Source organism: Oncorhynchus keta, chromosome 23 (genome assembly GCF_023373465.1).
Source record: "Oncorhynchus keta strain PuntledgeMale-10-30-2019 chromosome 23, Oket_V2, whole genome shotgun sequence".
Taxonomy (NCBI): Eukaryota; Metazoa; Chordata; class Actinopteri; order Salmoniformes; family Salmonidae; genus Oncorhynchus; species Oncorhynchus keta.
The window spans coordinates 38,690,458-38,714,587 of NC_068443.1; the positions used below are offsets into that span (position 1 = coordinate 38,690,458).

Consider the following 24,130-nt stretch of genomic DNA (forward strand, 5'->3'; position numbering starts at 1 on the left):
TTGTGGACTGGGAGGGGTACGGTCTGGAGGAGAGGTGCTGGGTACCGGGGAGGGACATTTTAGATCCTTCCCTCTTGAGGGATTTCCACTGCCTCCACCCGGATCACCCCGCGCGTCGCCATCGAGGCCAGGGTCGGCGCGCTGCGGGAGCCGGGGGGGGGGGTACTGTCACGAATCTCGCTGAAGATGGTGCCTCTTCCTGTTCGGGCGGCGCTCGGCGGTCGTCGTCGCCGGCCTATTAGCTCCCATCGATTCCCTTTCCGTTTGTTTCTGTTTATTGGGTTTAATTGGGTACACGGTATTGAGTTAGTTTTTGTTTGTAGGCTATTTAAGGGCACTAGGCCCGCTGGGTATTTGTGCGGGCTTGTTTCCTGTTATCTATGTATGAGTGTGATCAGTATTTTTCCGGACAGGTTTTAGTCAGGTGTATTTTTGGGAGGGGTTGTTTCATGCGCCCTGGTGTTTTACATGTCGTGGAATCACAGTCTATGGAATAAAATATCCACATACTGAATTACCTGCTCTCTGCGCTTGACTCCTCCACTCACCATCATTAGAAGTTGTAACACTCATATTGTTTTTATTCTACTTGCACATCATCATCTGCACATCTATCACTGCAGTGTTAAGTTGCTAAATTGTAATTACTTCGCTACTATGGCCTATTTATTGCCTAACCTCCTTACTCCATTTGCACACACTGTATATAGATTTCTCTATAGTGTTATTGACTGTACTTTTGTTTATCCCATGTGTAACTCTGTGTTGTTTTCTGCCGCACTGCTTTGCTTTATCTTGGCCAGGTCGAGGTTGTAAATGAGAACTTGTTCTCAACTGGCCTACCTGGTTAAATAAAGGTGAAATACATTGTTTTTTTAAATTAGGGCCTGGTCCGGGTAAGTGGTATATCCTGCGCCCTCGACTCGTTGAAGTAGAAATCCTCATCCAAATCAAGGTTAGTGATCGCTGTTCTGATGTCCTTTTCAGTCATAGGAAACGATGGCGGAAATATTACATACAAATATTACGTTTCACTTCAATGAAAAAACAAACAAGATAAAGAAGATGAGGGGTCAGGTTTCTGGGAGCAGTGGCTGGATATGAAATGCTCCTTTGCAAATGCTGCAGAGCAGGAAGTATGTGCATTGAAAGGTGAGAAATTATAGAATGCTATATGGAAGCTTTTGTGGCATCTCTTCATCACTGGTATCATTGGCCCTCCCGCAGAATGTCTAAAAGCTTAATTCTGCATGCCCTATGCTACTTTGTGTGAAGCAATCACACTTACATGTACATTGGAATCTCTCTTTGCAAAGTAATAACAATCTATATGGATGCATTACTTACCCTTCCAGGGTAAAACTGTAGGAAGCCAGCATACACTCAAGTGTGATATAATTTACTTGTGTCTGTATGAGTACTCCTACTAATGTTTCTGCATGCATTTTGTTTAAACACCCCGTAGGTTAACGTTTGTTTTAAGGCTGGAGTGTTGTGTCTGTGTTGTCTTTGACCCCCCGATGAACTCCTGTATTGATCCTGTTCTACATAGTCTGAGCGAGTGTCTGTGTTCTCGTTTCCAGGCATCGTGTCCCTCATCTCCCTGGCCGTGCTCTCCTACGAGCGCTACAGCACCATGATGGGCCCAACCAAGGCCGACTCCACCAACTACCGGAAGGTAGCCTTGGGCATTGCTTTCTCCTGGTTCTACTCCTTGGTGTGGACCCTGCCGCCGCTCTTCGGCTGGAGCCGCTACGGCCCCGAGGGGCCCGGTACCACCTGTTCCGTGGACTGGAAGGCCAAGAGTTCCAACAATGTCTCGTACATCCTCTGTCTCTTTGTTTTCTGCCTCATCATCCCCTTCCTGGTCATAGTCTACTGCTATGGTAAGCTGTTGCATGCAATCAAACAGGTGAGTAGGACAACCACACTTGTTTTCCTGAATTCATACATTTATTCATGTTGATTTTGATTACAGTAGCTATTGCACACAACTCTGTTACAGTGCACACTACTAAATGCATGGACTACTGTTCCTTGGACTCGGCAGTGCTGAATTGCAGTTACCAGAGACATCTCCGACCTCCCCATCCTTACTAATAACAACACACACTATGGGGGTATTTTTGCAGCTACTTTATTGTGGCAGTAAATAGACTAGCTGTTGTAAAAACACGTGGAAATGACTAGAGATTCACGCATTAAAATATTTTTCAGCCATTGTCCAAGTTCAGAAGTTAAATACGATACAATATATGGATTAAACCACAATTTTGTCCAGAGTGTAGCAATGATGTATGTTACGGTACTTCCAACTTGTCTCACATTTGTATGTTCTTAAGAGCATTATTACCCCAGTAAATCATCATGAACTATGGCAGCTTTTATTTTAGTTTCCACTCTCATCTCTGACTATCAGCAGACAAGCTGTAAAGGAAGCGTTGTCACACACTGAGAGAGAGACCTCCTGGGGATCTCGCCTTGCTCTGATTTCTGAAAGACGGTCTCAGAGCAATCTTTCCAGGATTACAGCTCACTTAACTCTTTGTGCATCATGCCTTAAATGATAAACGCTCAGCGGCTCATCAACAACCATGAGGAGTGATATGAATAATGACCAAAGTTTCCATTATTTTAATAAGCAGATCCCTCCTTTCTTAATTTTTTCCTTTTCTTTTTTGTCTTCTGAAGACGCATAGTAATGAAATCAGAGAAGCTGACAGCATTGAATTCCCCAATCTAATAAAGTGCTCGTCTATGGTCTGGGCCACATGAGAATAACAAAATTGATTAATCTCTTTTAAGCTGCGACAGGCTCCACCATCTGTACCTTATCAATGATAAAATGATTACTTACCTAATTTGCAATCACTGTATATAGACTTTTTGTTTTGTTTTGTTCTACGGTATTATTGACTGTATGTTTAGTTTATTCCATGTGTAACTCTGTGTTGTTGTATGTGTCGAATTGTTACGCTTTATCTTGGCCAGGTCGCAGTTGCAAATGAAAACTTGTTCTCAACTAGCCTACCTGGTTAAATAAAGGTGAAATACAAAATAAATAGCCAATCAACGTAAGGGAGGGGAGGGAGGGAAGTTTTGGATGATGCAGCTTCCCCATTGTGGGTGTTATCGTCTTTTTATTGCTGCCGCATTGTATGGAAATGAAGGGTGTTTATTAGTAGAGAGGAGTCTGTCCTTGCATAGAGAAGACTTAGGGACAGTTTTGCAGGTTTAACGACAGTGCCTTGCCATTTTTCAAAAAGGAAATGCATTACAACCTGTAATTTAAATTGATTTTATTTGGATTTCATGTAATGGACATACACAAAATAGTCCAAATTGGTGAAGTGAAATTATGTTTTTGTACTTATTTCAAAAATGTCTGAAAAACAAAAAACAAAAAAGTAGTACAGATCAGGGTTGGGTAAAAATATCCGAAACATCCCACGGAGCACCATTAAATCCATTATTTAAAAAATGGATAGAATATGGCACCACAACAAACCTGCCAAGAGAGGGCCTCGCACCAAAACTCACAGACCAGGCAAGGAGGGAATTAATCAGAGAGGCAACAAAGAGACCAAAGATAACCCTGAAGGAACTGCAAAGCTTCACAGCGGAGATTGGAGTATCTGTCCATAGGACCACTTTAAGCCGTACACTCCACAGAGCTGGGCTTAATGGAAGAAAGGCCAGAAAAAAAGCCATTGCCTCTTGAAGCTAGGGGGCACTATTTTTATGTTTGGAAAAATAATGTTCCCAAAGTAAACGGCCTATTTCTCAGGACCAGATGCTAGAATATGCATATAATTAAAAAACACTATGAAGTTTCCAAAACTGTCAAAATATTGTCTGTGAGTATAATATAACTGATATTGCAGGCGAAACCCGGAGGAAAATCCAATCAGGAAGTGCCTCTTATTTTGAAACCCTTCTGTTCCTATGCATGCCTATCCTCCATTTAAAGGGATATCAACCAGATTCCTTTTTCTATGGCTTCCCTAAGGTATCAACAGTCTTTAGACATAGTTTCAGGCTTTTATTTTGAAAAATGAGCGTGAAAGATCACATTGCGAAAGTGGATAGGTGGGGGTTCTCAGAGTGAGTTTTTGCGCAACTGAGTAAAGCCACCATTGTTCCTCCTTGTTGATACATTATCGAATATACATTTTAAAAACTACCTGAGGAATGATTATAAAAAAACGTTTGACATGTTTCTGTGGACATTATGGAGACTATTTGGAATTTCCATCTGCGTTGTCGTGACTGCTCTTTCCTGTGGATTTCTGAACGTAATGCGACAAACAAACAGAGGTATTTTGGGGTATAAAAATAATCTTTATGGAACAAAAGGAACATTTGTTGTGTAACCGGGAGTCTCGTGAGTGAAAACATCCGAAGATCATCAAAGGTAAACGGTTAATTTGATTGCTTTTCTGATTTTCATGACCAAGCTTCCTGTTGCTAAGTGTACATAATGCTATGCTAGGCTATCGATAAACTTACACAAATGCTTGGATTGCTTTCGCTGTAAAGCATAATTTCAAAATCTGAGACGACAGGTGGATTAACAAAAGGCTAAGCTGTGTTTTGCAATATTGCATTTGTGATTTCATGAATATGAATATTTTTTGTAATATTATTTGACTGTTGCGCTTTGCTATTCAGCGGTTGCTGAAGAAAATGATCCTACGACAGGGTTGGGTAGCGTCAAGAAGTTAAAGAAAGAAATAAGCAAACACGTTTGGTGTTCGCCAAAAGGCACATGGGATATTCCCCAAACAAATGGAGGAAGGTACTCTGGTCAGATGAGACTAAAATGTAGCTTTTTGGCCATCAAGGAAAATGTTATGCCTGGCACAAACCCAACACCTCTCATCACCCAGAGAATACCATCCCCACAGTGAAGCATGGTGGTGGCAGCATCATGCTGTGGGTATGTTTTTCATCAGCAGGGACTGGGAAACTGGTCCGTATTGAAGGAATGATGGATGGCGCTAAATACAGGGAAATTATGGAAAACTGTTTGTCTTCCAGAGATTTGAGACTGGGACAGAGGTTCACCTTCCAGCAGGATAATGACCCTAAGTATACTGCTAAAGCAAACTCGAATGGTTTAAGGGGAAACATTTAAATGTCTTGGAATGGCCTAGTCAAAGCCCAGACCTCAATCCAATTGAGAATCTGTGGTATGACTTAAGGATTGCTGTACATCAGCGGAACCCATCCAACTTGAAGGAGCTGGAGTAGTTTTGCCTTGAGGAATGGGAAAAAATCCCAGTGGATAGATGTGCCAAGCTTATAGAGACTTAATTGCACAAGGTGGCTCTACAAAGTATTATCTTTGGGGGGTGAATAGTTATGCACGCTCAAGTTTTCCGTATTTTTGTCTTATTTAAAAAAATATATTTTGCATCTTCAAAGTGGTAGGCATGTTGTGTAAATCAAATGATACAACCCCCCCCAAAAAAAAAAAAAAAATATATTTTAATTCCAGGTTGTAAGGCAATAAAATAGGAAAAATGCCAAGGGGGTGAATACTTTCACAAGCCACTGTATATAATTTATTCCATCCTAGTCAAATGTTCTCATCTGATTGCATGCAGCTCCCCTATCAAGGTATTTTGGTACCTCCCATATGCACTACGCTTTTCGGCACACTAACTATACCACAGGTACTGTAAATGTAGCAGCCTAACGGTGTGTCCTGTCCTCTATCTATCAGGTTTCAGGTAAGACCCAAATGCAGACTGTGTTGAAGTACAATGTTTATTACAGCAACAGGGGCAGGCAAACGACAGGTCAAGGCAGGCAGGCGTTGATTATCTAGAGTCGTGGGGCAACGGTACAGGACGGCAGGCATGCTCAGGGTCAGGTCAGGCAGAGGTCGGTAATCCAGAGAAGAGGCAAAGGTACAGGACGACAGGCAGGCTCAAGGTCAGGGGCAGGTGGAGTGGTCAGGCAGCCAGGTTCAGAGTCGGACAGGCAAGGGTCAAAACCAGGAGGGCGAGAAAAAGAGAGAATGGGGAAAAGCAGGAGCCGAGACAAACTGCTGGTTCACTTGACAAACAAGACGAACTGGTAACAGAAAAACAGAGAACACTTGTATAAATACACAGGGGATAAGGGGGAAGATAGGCGACAATCACAAGGACAGTTAAAATAGATCAAGGCGTGACAATATCCACCATTAATAGTGACAATAGTGGGAGGTGGATCATTTGTCCAGATCTGCAATAGGCTAACTAGCAATCTTACCACACATCATTGTTGTGTGGTGCATTGGCGCAGAAAACTGTTGGTGGAAAATTTCATACCATGCCATGTAATATCCTGTGGTACCCTTTGTTTTCTTTCCCATACACATGCTTGTCTGTAAATACACATCTAGAGAGTATACTTTGCATTTCAGAAACACATGGTTATCTGACTCAAACAGTTTGCATGTTTTTAAAATGCCAATTAGTGGGACCTTTGCAAGTGATCTTGAGGAAGCTCTTGTACAGTTTGTGTGTGGGCCACAAGTGGCAGGTCTCGCTCCTTCACTCTCCGTTTCTCTCTATTTTAGCTAATCTCTCTCAATCTCTTAACCACTCTCTCTGTCGCTCTGTGTGTCTCACTCTTTCTCTTTGTCTCTCTGCGCCTTTGCATCACAATACTATCCGCATCGTTAACCTGTAGTTACGAGGCCTTGAATCAGATTATTCCACTACTTCTTTGACTCTTGACTTTTGATTAGCAGAGGGAAACATAGGTGGTTGATGTGCTAGGGGTTCAAATTGAAGTTTTCTAGGAAAGCTTCTGCCATTCGGAAGGAAAAGGAAAAGAAAAGAGCTACGATTTGGTTAAAAATGTACCAGTAAACGACCAGAATTTTGGTAAATAGACTTTTTGTTGTTGCATGTTCAGTCATCTTTTTGGGTTCTTCAGATTATCACAGGTATCTGTAATTTAATGTAAAATATATAAGATAATAAAAATAAGATGATTTAAAAAATAAAATAAAAAGCATTAAACCATTATCCTAAATATAAACCATAATATGTAATATGCTGTTTAATATGAGGGCTTCAGCATTAAATATGTTTTTTTCCCCCACACTTTTACCAGATTAGCACACATTCTATAAATCTGATCTAACAAAGTGGCACAGCGGTCTAAGGCACTACATCTCAGTGCAAGAAGCGTCACTACAATCCCTGATTCGAATCCAGGCTGTATCACATCCGGCCGTGATTGGGAGTCCTATAGGGTGGCGCACAATTGGCCCAGTGTCGTAAGGGTTTAGCTGGAGCCGTCATTGTAAATAAGAATTTGTTCTTAACTGACTTGCGTAGTTAAATAAAGGTTAAATAAATAAAAAAAATATATGGATATTTGTGAAATCCGTAATGATTTATGCATTGTAACAGGCTCACATATGGTTACTTAAGTCCGATTTGGGCATATGTGGCTGTTTTGCTGGCAATATTTAGAAGTTGTCCTTTTTCAGGATTAGAAGAAGGGACTGCTAAATGCTGCAGTTCGATTAAGCTGGTTAGCATAGCTAGCATACAGAAATGGGTAGTGGTAGTCAAAGTAGTTTTTTAACTGTAATGCAGTTGATTGGTGATTATGACATGAACATGTGTTGGGGTTGACATCCATACAAGCATTATATTCAGATGATTTTTACCTTAACATAGTGTGAAATACACATATAAACCATTGCATTTGGCAAATTTTTCTGGGGGGCAGTGAGGAGATTTGGGATAATTCCCCCATGCATTTCTATGGCAATTCCATTGTTTTGGTTGAGTTTGATTGACCTCTTTACCACATCTATATTGGTCAGGAAGAAATCAAAACCAGTCAAATTGGAATGAATGGCAGTTGAGGCATAATTTTACTTATGCAGGAAAATAAAAGTAAGGCATGTGATATGTCAGTATTTATAAACTGGGTGGTTCGAGAGTCTGAATGCTGATTGGCTGACAGTCGTCGTACACCACGGGTATGACAAAACATGTATTTTTATTGCTCTAATTAGCCGTGGTATATTGGCCATATACCACACCCCCCAGTGCCTTATTGCTTAATTGTAATAAAATGATTGTCAACCTAAAATATTGTCATAGTTTATCTTGGTTTTATACCAATTGTCTATATAAATAGCCTCTAAAATATATGTAAACAGACCATAAATGTCTCAATTTTAGTTTTGGGGGAAAGCTGTGAGTGCTATTACAGTATATGATACAATATCAGTACTTGTTGCATTTACAACTTGTCTAAGTCCTATTATCAACTGATTTCAGCCAGTGTATGGCTGTGGATGGACTGCATTGTTTGAATGGAATGTTGGCATATTGGCAGTTTAATTTGACACATTTGACAAACATACAGTGCAGATAAATTCTTCAAATTCATTATTTTACACAAAACCATGGTTGACCAACTAACCAAAATGTCTGACCTTTATCCCATCATAAGAAGGTTCATATCCATTCTATTATTCTAATTCCTAATTCTATGGATTCGACCCCCTCACCCACATTCTCTCCCCTTTTGTGTGCTGAGCTTCCACCAGCTTGATAATATGGCTGTTGAAACCAGAACTGGTCCCAGGGTGTGTGTGTGCACACAAGTGTGTACATGTTTGTGTGTGTGTATGTGTGTGTACATGTGTGTGCCTTTGTGTTAAGGCTGGTTTACAGTCTGTCTATCGATATGTCTATAGACAATTAGAATGCGACAAGTGTTGATGGTCAAAATGCAATTTAATTTATACTCCAGTGGAATGTCTGTAGAACATCGCTGCAACTGTCAGTTTCCTTGTTGCACAGACATGAAAAAAGTTTGTCTCTGTGACTGTCGCAACATCCGTTGTCATGTTTACCAGACTGCCACAGCAACCAGACTTGTAAATTATATTGTTGTGGGTTTATTTACCTGTAATGATGAATAAAAAGTAGTTAAAGTTAAGATGTTGGTCATTATTTGAACTGGCTATCTTGCCAGCTAGCTAGCTAGCAACGAACCAAACCTTTGTTGATAAAACATTTTTTAGTTGCCTGGCATGCTAGGTTGACATTTACTGAATGTAGTTTTAAGCGGATGGGTTTCTTGGTGTTAAAACAGAGAAGGTATGCTATTTGGAGCACCAGGCTGCTGATGTCATGCAGAGGCTGTCCTTTTGTGTTTATACTTTTTCATAATGACAATGATGTCGGAAGACAATAGAATGTTCATGATGTCGCTACGACAATTGCCTATAGACATGTTGATAGACGGACTGTAAACCAGCCTTTAGTCCCCGTCTTAAGAGTGATAAACGAAGCAGTGAAGCAAAGCGCGTCTGTGTTTCTCGTGTACTTTTGTGCACAAGTGTGTGAAATTGTACCTGGTTTTCGGGATTGGGCAAAGTGAGCAATTTGCAGAGCCGTGTGTTATTGGAAAATCATACCTACTTTTGGACTTTACTATTTTGTATTAGCTGAGGCATAAGTAATGGGGAAATTGTCCATGCCCTATGCCATTTGCGAGCTGTGTGGTTGGAAGAGCTGTCTTAGTTTCCTGTGAATGTAAATTATTACTGATGTGAAACGACACACACGGTAGTCATTACACATGCACATACACATGTGATAGTCGATGTATAGTAATTGTTTCCATTAGAGACCTTGGCTTATTGCTGGCTCTAAAATTACATTATACAATCTACTGAATACTGTACATGTACAGTATCACTGTAATTGTATAGGATCGACTACTAATTTAATCTTTACATTACGAAACCACATGACAGCAGTGACCCATTCAATTGCTGTGGAACTGGACACTGAGGAATTTCATTAGTTTGCACCTTCAAATGAGAAAATAGCGAAATGTCAGTTATTTTTCGTTTTTTAACTTCGAAAAGGAAGGGGGGTTCTACTTTATAACATATGAAATATTGGATACAATATTGAATTTGGCCTTTACTACTATAGCCCTTAAAACGCATTGAATAAGAAATTCATAAATGGCAAAAAGACAATCAAAAATATAAGATATAAGACAGCTCAGAAAATGTTTTATTTAACCCCTTATTTTTGTTGGCACAAAACTACCTCCATACTTCCATTCATTTGTATGGGGTACCTTCAGAAGAGTTCTGTGACAATTGTAGCTGAAACGGATCTGACGCTACAGACAGCAGTTGGCACATCAGCATGACTGACTTCAGACGAGTCCCGTGGGGCTTGTGAGGGTCGTAGAGGAAAATGGAGAACACCATCGTGAGAGTCTTATCTTTTCATAGAGTGGTCCAATTAGTTTGTGAGAAGACCGATTTTCAGGATGTCCCATGGTCTGACAAACACCGCTGTAGCTCGGCCACCTTCCACCGTAGATGAGGAAGGCCGACGGTGGATTGAGGCGGATGCGGTGGATTGAGAAGCTGCCCATGTAAAAAATCAGACACCCTATACATTCAAAAGTATGTGGACAACTCAAAATTAGTGGGTTCGGCCATTTCAGCCTCACCCGTTGCTTACAGGTGAATAAAATCAACCACACAGCCATTCAATCTCCATAGACAAACATTGGCAGTAGAATGGTCTTACTGAAGAACTCAGTGACTTTCAACGTGGCACCATCATAGGATGCCACCTTTCCAACAAGTCAGTTCATCAAGTTTCTGCCCCGCTAGAGCTGCCCCGGTCAACTGTAGGTGCTGTTATTGGGAAGTAGATATGTCTAGGAGCAACAGCGGCTCAGCCGCAAAGTGGTAAAAGTGGCCACACAAGCTCACAGAACCGGACGACAGAGTGCTGAAGTGCATAGCGAGCCTACGATCACCATGGGCAATGCCAAGCATTGGCTGGAGGGGTGTAAAGCTCCCCTCCATTGAACCCTGGAGCATTGGAAGCGCGTTCGCTGGAGTGATGAATCACGCTTCACCATCTGGCAGTCCGATGGACGAATGCCAGGAGAAACGATACATGCGCCAATACATAGTGCCAACTGTAACTGCTAGGCCCGTTAGTTTCAGTGAAGGGAAATCTTAACGCTACAGCATACAATAACATGTGCTTCTAACTTTGTAGCGACCGTTTGGGGAAGGATCTTTCTTGTTTGTTTCAGCATGACAATGTGTGAGCTCGATGCGCAGTTTCTCTAAAAATAAATCAGTTCAAGCCTGAACTGTGCGATGTACTAGGGAGTTGTAGTTTCCACCAGACCAATAATCTACATAGTTTACCGCAGAAAACATGGTAATTAACTTCAATGACCATAATCCATTGCATGCACGCCTACTTGTCCCATCTATGTGGATCACATATGGAGATGGAGAGAAGAGAGAACACGTGATCAAGAGGGATAGAAAGCAGTTGCTTGACAAGGTATCTCTACCTGAAAATACATGATCTAAGTGATTGATAGTTGGTATTCAGCAGTCATAAATTATGACTTATTTACTTTGAAGAACTACTAAAATAATGATTTTGTAAGACAGCACAGCATAGGCAGCAGCTCTATAGAGTCATGAAATAACACAACAACTGAAATATTATATGTAACGGGTTTCTTCTGGTGAAAGAGAGGCGGATCAAAATGCAGCGTGGTGGTTATTCATGTTTGATTTATAAATACACTATACATGAATAAACTAACAAAAACAATAAATGTGCAAAAACCTAAACAGCCCTATCTGGTGCAAACACAGAGACAGGAACAATCACCCACAAAACCCAACACAAAACAGGCTACCTAAATATGGTTCCCAATCAGAGACAATGACTAACACCTGTCTATGATTGAGAACCATATCAGGCCAAACATAGAAATAGACAAATCAGACACACAACAAAGAAAGCACCCACCCAGCTCACGTCCTGACCAACACTAAAACAAGGAAAACACATACGAACGATGGTCAGAACGTGACAATATATTTATTAAAGTAAAGTAATGTGAATAAATGATGGTTAATAAGTAATAAGCAAAAATGGGCAGTCACTACCATCATTGGATTTTTATTAATTGTTGTATTCTGTGTTACAGTATTCAGCCCACATAATGCATAGTGCATTTCATGTAATAATAATCAAAACTGAAATCGAAAAACATGGTTATCTTTTAATAATCTATCTGAAACCGAACCAACCTCAAAAAGCACTAATCGATTAGTACTACTTTCCATTGAACTTTTTAAAATTGTAGACTAAACTATTGGGAAAGAAAAGCAAACAAACGACTACTTCCATGGCAACGTACCAGGCCATAATCATAGATGTCATTTCCTTCCATTCTGCCGTGGCAGCATATGACTGACACCAACCATTGAAAAATGAATCGCTCACCTCTTAGGGATGTTCTTTGTTCCTGAGTGTGGAACCACCTGACATTTAACTGCCTGCGCTACCGACCTGACATCTTATATATTTCAATTTGGCAACCCTGCAACTTTGTGACAATTATCATGTTTCCAAAGAGCGTCCGTTACTAGCCTATCACAGTAATGAAATTTGTTGTTCCATACCTGTAATCTATTTTAATGATCTTTTATCTTGGCTCTATATTTGCTCAGAGGAAATTGCCCGCATTCAAATTGACACAGGCCATCGGTTCAGTAATTTTGTCAGTGGTAATCTGATTATTTTTGTGAGCACATCTGAAACCTTATATGTGGAATTCTTTGGTATAATGAACTAATTAATTTGTTGATGTATTCATTAGAGATTAGAGATACCTTCATGTTCACCATTAATTTCATTACTCTTATAACCACATAATATATAATCCATTTGATGTTTTGATCAATGGAACTTTGTGAGTTTACAAAATTTGATTTCTGTAAAGCTGCCCTAATAGATTGGGAGAAACCTCAGCGGCCAATTGGATTTAGAGAATGTGCTGATGATTTAAGTTTTTACATAGTTTCACCAGCTAAAGGTTTATCCTAAGTGAAACTGCAGGTTAAGAAATTCAAACCTTTTGATTATCACAATCCATGGCTATGTTCCAAAGTTAGCATGCATACCCAATACAACTCTTCATTCTGACATTTTGGAACTGAGCCAATATTCCTGATCCATATGTTCATTCTCTGAAACTCCCTTTTTGTATTTTTCTCTTCTATTTTTGATCATCACTCTCTGATTCTTTCACTGTCCTATATTCGCAATGAAAGCTGTTCTCCTCTCCGTAATTGCCATTCCAACACACACGTCTCATCTCCTGTCCAATTTTTGATGGTTTGGGCAACCGTTTTCTGTCGATAGGAGGCATGAAACAGTTTCACTGCTGTCAAGATGATACCACACAGCAGTTGCATTGAAATAGAGGAACATTTGACATAGACACCATACAGTAGTAGTCTTTTTTATTTTAATGATACATTTGGTGTCCAATGTTCTGAGTTGAGACAACTATTGCTATTTATTGGGCATGTCTTTGTAGTGATTTGAAGTCATTTTAACAACGACACCACCCCCTTAATTATACTTTTAAGGTGTCAATGTGATGTGTGTGTTTGATACATGTCAGTTTAATTCTTTGTTTGTGTGTGACATGTTCCCTGTGTACTACATTTCATGATGGTAAAACATTTTTGTAATAATCACCTCTTTCCTCCCTCTACATTGGTGATGACACACTCGACAGGCAAAAAACGGCAATTATGTGTTCACTTTATTGAAATACAGTTAGGGTGAATAGTGTAGAGTAAATGAGAGCAACTTTGCAGCAATAGATTGACAGACATTTATCCCTTGGCGGTGAATACCTGTCGGATTTAGTCATTTTTCCTCAATCTCTTGGTTTTTAGGTGATTATCTCTGCTTTGACACATCCAAATTGTCTGTGGCCATGATTTCACTTAGCAAGGTCTGTCACATAGGGCAGACCCATAGGGAATGCTGAAATACTTCACACGTATTACCAAGTGTTGCTTGCTGTTAGTTACCAAAGTGGTCTGCTTTCAAGTCAGTGACAGTTTTTTTTCCAACACCATTGTCTCAAGTCAGATAGCGTGACGGCCATCTGCACTGATCTGTCTAATAACTCGCAAACACTCATGGGATAGCTAAAAAGAAGTCTGGCTACAAAATGCTGTCCTAACTAGTGCTGTTGCGGTGACTATCACCGCCACACCGGCAGTCATGAGTCATGACAGCAAGTATAATTCCATGTGACCGTTGACTCAAGGTAATCTCCTTTTATGCATTTTGGACATTCTTTGGTAGTACCCAACTTCCTAATAACCATCAGGCCCTGATGGCCTGGCACTCAGGGCTATATTATCCCTCTAACTCTGATATCAATGCAAATGTATTTGAAAATCAGATGAAACAGAGTATTCTGCTTTTAAACTCACCTCAATGTGATGATAATTTTGAAGAAAGAAGCCTGGTCCTGGGCTGTGTCGCAGCTGGCCACGACCGGGAGGCCCATGAGGCGACACACAAATGGCCCAGTGTTGTCCGGGTTAGGGGAGGGTTTGGCCGGGGTAGGCCATCATTGTAAAATTCTTTGAACTGACTTTCCTAGTTAAATAAAGGTTAAATAAAATAAATAAATAAAATTGTACCAGTGGTGTAGTGGTGCCTGAAGAAGTAGGTATACTATAATTTTGCCCCAAAATATGCAAGAGGCCCTCCCAGGCGAAGGAAAGGCTGTGTAAAAAATTATATTACAAACAGTGACATACACTTTGAATGACTTATATGATAAATCCCATATTGGTCCTTCAGTCAGGCCAAACCAAGTTGCACTGTGCAGTAGGCTAATGGTAGGCCTACTATTGAAACATATAAGTCTGAAATTCACAGGTTTCAGATTTTCTAAAATCATTTCTTCAGGTTTTCATTCTCAGTCATACTTTTTTTTTTTTTTTTAACTGAATATGACAAAAATGTATGTTCTAATTCCATAACAATGCTTAACCCACACCAGGAGACCACTTTTGAGAGTATTTACCCTTTAATTCAAATGTGTAGGCACCTGGCACTGTTGTTTGATTGAAGGTGTTTCTGAATTGATGCAAATAATCATGATATCATTCTGACAGGTAGGCATAGTCTACTTTGTATGTACAGTAGTTAACATTTAATAGAGAAGAATTTTGGAAAAGCCTTTCCATCTACCAGAAGACTGTTAGGCCAATCATTAGCATCACTATATTTTTTCCTGTTCCTAAATTGTTTGAAACCTTGATGTTTCGCTTCATTTTATGAGCCATGTGTTAACTTTCTACAAAGTAGCCTTTAGAAAAAATCCCACCATAGAATCTTGGAGACAATTATTATAATAAAGACTTACTCATATGCGTTCTCTTGTTCTATTAGTTTTCTTTCAACTTTCTTTATTGTCTAGCAACCAAATTGCATTATCCTATTCATATTAGCAGCCCATGATAGTTGTTGCTTCTTTAAACCCCCCTCTTCCTAACTGATATTTCCATCTCTGTCCATAAAATGTGAAGAAATAGTAGTTTGTCAACATTTTAAGCTAAACATTACTATCTGTTCCATCAGCCCTATTAATTGATACGGCATATACCTCCACTACACTACTTTGATACTTATCAGTGAGTATAGGCAATACCCACTTAAAAATAAGTGCGTAGCCTACAGGGCTTACCTACAGTATGTATACCCTCCACTACTCCACTGATTGTGTCTTATACAATACATAGCCTACCGCATTTTGCACATTACGCATGGCAGAAAAACATACAATAAAACTGACTTAAAATGTCTTTGGTACACAGGCTAATTGGTCTATATAACTTCCTTTCCCAAATTTAGTACGGGGTAGCTGCAGAAACAGGGTTCGAGAGCCCATGTCTTACAGAGTTTTAGCGAAATAAGTGTTCTTATATTTATTTTTTCAGCTGCTCATAATAAGCATAGCTCTGCTATAAAATCGAAGTAGCCTCCAGGCAAAATTGAAGAAAAAAAACGGAGTAGCGGGAAAGCATGCCTCCATTCGCTATTCGAGTGCATACAGGTGATGTCTTTTTTCCCCTGCCCCTGTTCCTGCCCATTTGATAATAGAAACTAATTTCATATACGCTACATTAATAAAAGTATGTGTGCACCTGCTCGTCATTCCCACCCTTTGCTGCTATAACAACCTCCACTCTTCTGGGAAGGCTTTCCAATTGTAGTTGGAACATTAGTGAGGTTGGGTGTTTAGGCCTGGCTCGCTGTTGGAGTTCATCCCAAAGATGTTAGATGGGGTTGAGGTCAGGGCTCTGTGTAGGCCAGTCAAGTTCTTCCACACAGATCTCAACAAACCATATCTATATGGATCTTGCTTCATGCACATGTGCAATGTTATGCTGAAACAAGAAAGGACCTTCCCCAAACTGTTACCACAAAGTTGGAAACATTGAATTGTCTAGAATGCTATTGTATGCTGTTATTGTATGCTGCAGCGTTAAGATTTCCCTCCACTGGAACTGAGGGTCCTAGCCCGGACCATGAAAACAGCCCCAGGCCATTATTCCTCCTCCACCAAACTTTACAGTTTACGATATTTATTGGTGCAGGTAGCATTCTCCTGGCATGCGCCAAACTCACATTCGTCCTTCGAACTGCCAGATGGTGAAGTGTGATTCATTACTACAGAGAACGCATTTCCACTACTCCAGAGTCTAATGGAGGCGAGCTGTACACCACTCCAGCCAGCACTCGGCATTGTGCATGGTGATCTTAGGCTTGTGTGTAACTGCTTGGCCATGGTAACCCATTTCATGAAGCCCCCGACGAAGAGTTATTGCGCTGACATTGCTTCCAGAGGCAGTTTTGGAACTCAGTAGTGAGTGTTGCAACCGAGGACATATGATTTTTACGCTCTACGTGTCTCAGCCTACCACTTTGCAGCTGAGCTGTTATTGCTCCTAGATTTTCCACTTCACAATAACAGCACTTACAGTTGATCAGGGCAGCTCTAGTAGGGCAGCAATTTAATGAACTGACTGGTTGGAAAGGTGGCATCCTATGACACTGCCGGAAGTCACTGAGCACTTCAGTGAGGCCATTCTACTGCCAATGTTTGTTTATGGAGATTGCATGGCTGTGTGGTCAATTTTGTATACCTATCAGCAACGGGTGTGGCTGAAATAACCCAATCCACTCATTTGAAGGAGTGTCATACTTTGGATATATAGTGTATAAGTAAAGACAATATTTAATTGAGAATAGTCTGATGGGTGAAAATAGGATCACTTGATGAGAGAACAGCTGTGCAGCCTGAGGCAAGGAACAGAGCGCAAGCTTTTTTGTGACTTTCTCAAAATTATCAATAGCCTGTAGTCGCATCATGCAACCCATATATGTTTGATTTCTAAGACATTATAAGGTTTGTATAATTCACAACTAAAGTTGCCAAATAACTCTTATCTAGGGTACAGGGCCTGTTTCAAATAATCACTTTCAGCTCAACATAGCCACTTCATATGCGTACTCGCTCCGGAATGTGAAAAACTTATCAAGCTAAGTTAAATTATATTCTTCTTACCATAAAATCATATCATTTTAAATAATGGCACCGTACTTATCTTGTCAGCTAAATGAACAAGCAGCCTTGAGCATAGCCAGATAACATACAGTAGACCAACTCATATTCTGTTCTTCAGAAATACATTTTCTTCATATCATAATGTTTTTTTAGACATGACTAAATGGATTTATTGTGATGGTGTATGTTAAATCGATTTATTAGACTTTTTTGAATGTAGCTGTTCCAAAGGTGCGCCTCAGTGGCTTGTATGCAGCTTGTATGCGTGGAGGCCTGGAGATGCTAAACGTATTTATGTTAATTAACCCTCACCCGCCCGAGAGACCAGCAGACTTTTGCATGACAATAGCCGGCTGACAAAATGTAGTGGCTGCCACAGCCCTAGTCCTAACATTCAAACATGTTACCAAGGTGACATCATCCATTGAACCCCCCATCATCCTCAAAAGAGTCAGAGTTAATCTTATCAAAAACTATAAACCTGTAGCTAATATTGATGTATTTTCTTAATGAGCAAGCCTTCACTACTTAATTCTACATCTAGCAAATGTGTTTTGTGGTGGTAGAATCAGTATTTATGACATTTGAAAAATGTGCACGGACATTTGCTAGTTAAGGAGTAAGTGTCTGCTTGCTGGCTGAACCAGTCTCAAATCAATCCATATTAAATGAAAGGCAGAGATGCTAACAACACCAGTACACACACTCAATGCTGAATACTCTCTCTAGTAAGCTAACTAGCTAGTGTAGTCAAGTTCTAGCTAATGTACAAACTTGTTTTCTTGACATCTGTTCTTCCGTGATTAGTGCTGCGAGTTCTACAGCACAGCTGACAGCTCTCTGCATAGTTATCACTTTGACCAATTGTTACAAAGTAGCCAGCTGGCACCGTGCTAACCTTTCAGAATCAGATACATGCTGATTTCTGAGAACAGTCCCATAACTTTGATGCTTTACCACGTTGGTGACTTTGAGAGTATCTCCCAAAGTTAAAGAGGTGAATGAGCTTTGGGGTAAGGTGACAGTTCTGAGGCAGGATAAGGAGGAGCTGAGAGAGAAACTGGCAACGGTCGAGAGCATCATAAGGAGAGAGGTAAGCTGACATCAGGGAAGATCTACAAAGGGAGTTGCTACAACACAGACATCACCATCCACACTCTAAGAAAACAACTGGAGCAACCCTCACTACCACACCCTCACATCCCCTCATGAACAGTACCACTGCTTCTCATAGTGAACCTCCGGAACTCACACACTCAGCCCAAGAGGTAAGTAGCTAGACCCAGTACAACTCCTCCTCCCACACCAGCACATTCCCCTCGTCAGATAGGTCTGGCCAGACCTGCCCAAGATCATCCCAGCCCCAGAGCACCAGTGCTAGCGGAGCCATGCTGGGACCCTCAGGAGAGAGGAAGACAACGAAAGGCCACCTGTGTTTCCCATCCCAGTCCATCCAAAGAACGTCACACCAGACACCACAGCCCAGAACAGCAGCACACAGGCAGAGGACCCTATGGCCTTCATTTTATATGTCCAATGGGACATTTCTCATAGAGAAACTGCTAGACCTTGGCATGTCAGTCAGAAAGCTATGGTGCCCAACAACAGCAAGTGTCTTGAAAAGTCTGTCAAACAACAAATGAAATTGGGCCAAACATATTATAATTCACACAGGTACTAATGATTTGATGGTAATGATAAGACATGGAGCTCCTGCAATGCAGCAAGTGGCAGCTAGAGTTGTAGAGAGATTTCCTAACACCAAAATCACTATGTCTACCCTGTTACCACAGTGCGATGTGCCCTTTCACAAGGGAAATAATGCTGAGATGTGTAGAGTTCTGTGCACTCTTGGACAATGTTTACCTAGCGTACCACCATGACATTTACCACCCGCTGATGTGCAACCGAGTACACTTGAACAAACAGGGTTTCAAGGTGTTTGCTAGGAAACTGAATGAAACTCTGCCATACATCCTCCAAGATCACAACAACCAGCTCCCACCTAGAGAGATCAGCTCCACCCTGCATCATCAGGCCCCTTCCAGGCCCCTTCCACCCTGTACCATCAGGCCCCTTCCACCCTGCACCATCAGGCCCCTTCCCCTTCCCACCCCACTACCCCCCATGCTTACAGGACAACACCCCAATCAGAATAAACCAACAGTCCAGAAACACAGCTATGGAGAAGTGGCACAAAGAATAGAGCACCCTGCTGCAGCCGAGCTAACAAGGCCTGAAATGTACTTTTTGGTCCACCAGCCACTTAGACCAACTTTTCTGCCTGTGCACAGCGCTTCTAAAAAGTAATTTTTCACCCAGCTCTTCACATGCCAGGCAGTGCTACAGCACAAGGTGGGATAGGATTCATAGTTATTTTACTCTGTGTGATTAATTTACCAGCTATGAAAGAAAACGGCAGAAATACTTTGAAAACAGCTACTGCAGCATTTATTTTACTATAAATGTGATCATACTTGACCATTTTTATTCACAACTGCGAGTGAAATGCTCACACTGTGCAGCCGCCAACATGTCCACCCGCCAACATGTATGGTGAAATAGGCATCTTTACCCGCCAATGCCAAAATCTACCTGCATTTGGCAGGCGGCGATTGTTAATTTTAGGCCATGTGAGCTAAAATCCATGAATTCCTTATTTTGTATTATAAGAAATAGAATTATTAGAAATACAACCTATTATCATTATGAGTTCAGTTTTATATAAGCCCAAGAAAGAGTTAACGTTAACGGCTACATAAATATATGTAGCCTCAGAAACAAATTCATGAGATTAGTAATTTGCTAATCTTAGATAATATTTTAATATATTATCCCTTTCAGAGACTCTTGATGATACAGCAGTAGGAATAAAACGATATAACATCTATAGAAAAGAAGGGAATGCTTACGGGGAGGTCTTTCTGTATTATTCGGAGCCTTATTCCTGTAAAGCTCAGAGAGCATCTCATGACAAATGAAGTAGAAGTGCTGTAGTTGCAGGTTTACCTGCCTCATCTGAAGCCTCTTCTTTTAGAGTGCTGCTATAGACCACCAAGTGCAAACTGTCAGTATCTGGAGAATACGTGTGTGATGTTAGATAAGGTCTCTGATGCTAACAGAGAAATATATTTTATTGGTGACCTGAACATTTACTGGTTATCATCTAGTTGTCCTCTCAAGAGGAAGCATCTTACTGTGACTAATTCCTGTAACATAACCCAGGTTATCACTCAACCAACTAGAGTGTATACCAATAGTGTTGGATCTGTGACATCCACTTGTATTGATCATGCCTTCACCAATGCTGCAGAGCTTTGCTCCAAAACGATACCCGTTCTCATTGCCTGTAGTGACCATAACATTGTGGCAATAACAAGGAAAGCCAAAGTACCAATGGCAGGAGCTAAAGTTATTTAGTTATTTAAGAGATCATACAAAAATAATTCTCAAGACTCTTTTGTTGAAGATGTAAAAAATGTATGTTGGCCTGATGTGTATGAGGAGAATCCAGATACAGCACTTGGGAGTATTAGTACAATTATTCTTGCAAATTGTTGACAAACATGCACCTGTTAAGAAACTGTGGGAACTGTTATTGTATGAAGCAAAAAAGGTGGCAAACAAGTCAGGCTGCTCAGCTGATTGGTTGACATACTGTCAATTGAGACATTTTTTTTAAAAATAAATTGTATTGCCAAAACAAGATATTACATAACAAACTAGGGGGAAAAGACTTAAATGCACCTTAAATTATATTATGGGCAGAAAAGCCAATTCATCGTTCATTGAAGTTGATGGGTCATTTATAACAAAACCTTATGATATAGCCAATCATTTAAATTACTTTTTCTCAGGTAAAGTAGACAAACTGAGATGTGAAATGACATTGAACAGTGAACCATCATATTTGTGTATTGAACATCTTGTTTTGAATTTGGTGAGTTTGTGTGGAAGAGGTGGAAAAATAGTTGGTATTCAACCACCAGGTATAGACAACCTAGATGGGAAACTATTGAGAATGGTAGCAGACTGTATTTCTTTATTTGCCATGTCTTTAACCAAAACCTAAAGGAGTGTGTGTCTCCACAGGCCTGAAAGGAAGTTAAGGTAATTCCACTACCTAAAAATAGTAAAGCACCCTTTGCTGCCTCTAACAGACACCCAATCAGTTTACTGCCTGTTCATAGTAAACTGATGGAGAGAATTGAGTTTGAACAAATACAATGCTATTTTTTAAAGAACACGTTAAATACTGACTTTCAGCATGTGTATGGGGAAGGGTATTCAACTTGACTCGGATGACTGATGATAGGCTAAAGTAAATAGATAATACTGATAGTATTGTTGGGGCTTTATTGTTAGATTTCAGTACAGCCTTCGATGTTATTGATCATAATTTCTTATTGAAAAAAACAAACTTGTTATGGCTTTACATCACATGCCATCACATTGTTGGAGAGTTACTTATCCAATAGAACTCAGAGAGTATGCTTCAATATAAGCTTCTCTAACATCAGATATGTACAGTGCGGTATCCCTCAGGGCATTTGCCTTGGGCCGTTACTCTTCTCTATTTTTACAAATTATATTCCACTTGTCTTACAAGAAGCTAAAATGACTATGTATGCTGATGTTTGCAGACTCTACACATCAGCACATACAGCCAGTGAGTTCACTGAGACTCTTAGCAAGGAGTTGCAGTCAGTGCGAACAAAGTGTGGGCAAAACTGCCGTCAAGGCAAAGGGCGGCTACTTTGAAGAATCTAAAATGTAAAATATATTTTGATTTGTTTAACTCTTTTTTTGTTACTACATGATTCCACGTGTTTTATTTCATAGTGATGATGTATTCACTATAAGAAAATAGTACAAATAAAGAAAAGCCCTTGAATGAGTAGGTGTGCCCAAACTTTTGACTAGTAGTGTACATAAAAAACAGATAAAAAAACATATTGCATGACAGCGCCTCTCCTCTCTCTGATCTAATTTAACTGTACTGTATATAAGAATATGAATATGTATATATGAATAGTGTAAATAGTATTTTTGTTGTCTGTTGGTGTCTTTCATATATGTATAACTCTTATTTATTTAAAACACATGGAATTTAATGTAATATCTTATGTTGTTCTTTTCTAAAACCGTTCTGTACTTTGTCATGTATTTGTATGTGTTATGTGGACCCCAGGAAGAATTGCTGCTACATGTGCAGTAGCTAATGGGGATCCTAATAATAAACTAAACAACTTAATCAACAAGCTGGCAATCTAGCTACCTTATATGGGCATTCAAACAAGCTTGCACTAGGCTGCTAGCTGGAACATGGTTTGGTTTGCCGCAGTACAGTGCATTCGTATAGTATTCATACCCCTTGACTTTTTCACATATTGTTACGTTACATTTCTTTCCTCATCCATTTTTACACAATACCCCATAATGACAAAGTGAAAACAGGTTTTTAGAAATTTTAGCAAATGTATTACAAATAAAAAACAGAAATACATTATTTACATAAGTATTCAGACCCATTGCTATGAAACTTGAAATTGAGCTCAGATGCATCCTGTTTCCATTGCTCATCCACAGGTGGACTCCAATACAACTTGATTGGAGTCCACCTGTGGTAAATTCAATTGATTGGACATGATTTGGAAAGGCACACACCTGTCTATATAAAGTCCCACAATTGACAGTGCATGTCAGAGCAAAAAAACAATCCATTACGTCCAAAAATGTATTTGAACCAATTGGCTAGGTGGCTGTACTACAGATACAACACTAACAAAACAACAGTGATAGGAGGCTGTACTACAGAAACACAGCTAACCAAACAACAGTCCCAGGTGGCTGTACTACAGAAACACTGGTCGTCGTCGTCGTGGGAAAGACACATTGTTAAAAACTTTTGTAAATAACTGGTTGCAGTAAAGAGCCAACCTGGATACTAATAGATCCTGACGGAAATTGACGAGTACCAACGTTTTTATTCGATGGAGGAACAACATACTCCACCATGAAAAGACTTGGCTACCTCACAAAAGTATCTCTAACCCTACAAAAAAAGAAAGACAGATTAATCTACAGACATGGACGATTTCCTTAACGTTGAAGTAGAGGCTAGTGCTCTGCCTGGAATCCATGCAACACTGGAAAAGTTGTGTGAGGAGGTAGTAGGGCTGAGGGGGAGTTTGGAGTTTAGCCAGGGTGAAATTCTCACGTTCCAAGGAGAGAACAAGGCACTCATAGCCAAGGTAAAATTCACAATTCCAACATGGATTGTCTACTCAGGGAATCCAGGGTGGTGAGGGAGTCGCTACTAGACATAGAAAGCCGTAGCATGCGTGAAAATCTAATATTTTCTGGGATTCCTGAGAATGCATCCAATAATCCAGAGGGTGCGATCAGAGAATTTATGCAATCTGCCTTCAAACTTCCTCTAGAGACTGTAAACAAGGTGGCTTTCCACTGAGTATACAGACTTGGAGCTCGTAGCGACAAGACCAAGGGTCCCCGACCTATCATTACAAAAATTTAACACTACCAACAAAAGAGGTTGATCAAAAGCAGGGGAAGGGAGCTTAAAGGCACCAAATTCGGTCTCAATTACCAATTTCCACGGGAGATAAACAAACAT

The 24,130-nt window shown here is 40.3% G+C and overlaps 1 pseudogene; it reads left to right on the plus strand.

Annotated features, from left to right (window-relative positions):
- Window positions 1–1,890, plus strand: part of LOC118402294 (opsin-3-like) — a 39,362-nt pseudogene extending 37,472 nt beyond the window's left edge.
- The last annotated feature ends 22,240 nt before the right edge of the window (window positions 1,891–24,130 follow it).